The following is a 1,427-nucleotide window of genomic DNA, read 5'->3' as shown; positions in this document are numbered from 1 at the left end:
GGCTAAAGCTGCCCCATCCATAGTATGTAGTTCTAGCATGATACTCCTCCGACTTTCTTCTGCTTGGATTAATGAGATTGTCTCTTCTAGAGACGATGTATTCTCTAACATGAGGATTTGGATTCTAACATGATTAAATTCAGGATTCAATCCTGCCAAAAAATCATATATTCAATTCTTCTCAATGAACTTCTTCAAGGTGGCAACATCATCATGACATTTCATCTCAATTACACGATAGTGATCCAGTTTCTGCCACAGATTCTACAATAGAGTTGCATACTCTATGACAGATTTGTCTCCTTGTTTGGTTGCTCTGATTTTTTCCTTGATTTCATACACTTGATTTCATTCCGGTTTTTTCCTTGATTTCATACACAAGGGCAGCATCACGAGCTTTCGAGTATGTGCGATTGATATAGTCCCAGATTTCCTTTGCGGTATTCAAGAACATGCAAGTGTCACTGATTGTTGGGTCCATAGAATCCCATAGCAAGGACATAATCAACATAATCATGGAATCCTCCTCTTCCCATGCTGTAGAGGCTGGATCCCTTTGTTCTGGTCCGATTCCAAGTAGATGTTTAATCCTCCCTTTGCCTTTTAGGTATGTGCGAACAATTTGGGACCATTTGAGATAGTTCTTCCCATTGAACCTGTTGGATGCCCGAAGCAACTCTCAAATTTTCTGAACAACATTGTATTCTTCAGAATGGTTGGAGTAGTTGGAGATAGTGGTTTCAGACATTAACATGGTGGAGAAGAAAAATTTGCAGCAATTAAGGCTAGAATCAACCTGCACTAGTAAAAGAATCGCAGCAATTAAGACAGCCAATAAAAAAAAAATCCAAACAGCGGCGGCAAAGAAGCGGACAAAGAGAGATCTGCGGCACAGGCACAGGATTGCAGCGGCAAACAACGGAAAGTACTTCAGCGGCAAAGGATGGAGTGCGAGGCAAATCACATAGAACCAGATGCCGAAGAAGATGGGAACGAACACTAAGGCGGAAGCAGCTCGTGCCGGGGAGGAAGAGTCGCTACTGGAATCCCGTACTCGGGAGGAATCCCGTACTCGCTACTGGAACGAGGCAGAGGGGCCGCGTGCCGCCAAGAAACGCGAGGAGTCGACGCGCTGAGATCGACACGCTGGAGGAGTCGACGCGCTGAGATCGGCATAGGATTGCGCTGAGATCGACGCAAGCTCGAATGACGGCAACAGAGGCAGTCTCGTCTAGGGTTTGAACCTGGTCTCTGATACCATGTGGAAATCAAAGGAATAATTAATATTTTACATCCTTCTTGATCATACAAGGTATTATATAGGAAATAAAAAGGAGAAAAAACTAGGAAAATATTTAACTAATTCCCTTAATTTAAGGGATTACAAATTTATTCTAATTTCCTTAATTTAAGGGATTTACCAATTA

The 1,427-nt window shown here is 42.6% G+C and overlaps 1 long non-coding RNA gene across 1 annotated transcript in view; it reads left to right on the top strand.

Moving 5' to 3' along the window:
- The window catches only part of LOC110024787, a 13,969-nt gene that overhangs the window by 10,928 nt on the left and 1,614 nt on the right, over positions 1–1,427 (top strand). The window lies entirely within an intron of this gene.

The sequence above is a fragment of the Phalaenopsis equestris genome, unplaced genomic scaffold (genome assembly GCF_001263595.1).
Source record: "Phalaenopsis equestris unplaced genomic scaffold, ASM126359v1 Scaffold000276, whole genome shotgun sequence".
Lineage (NCBI taxonomy): Eukaryota > Viridiplantae > Streptophyta > Magnoliopsida > Asparagales > Orchidaceae > Phalaenopsis > Phalaenopsis equestris.
This window is presented reverse-complemented; position numbering and strand designations above follow the sequence as displayed.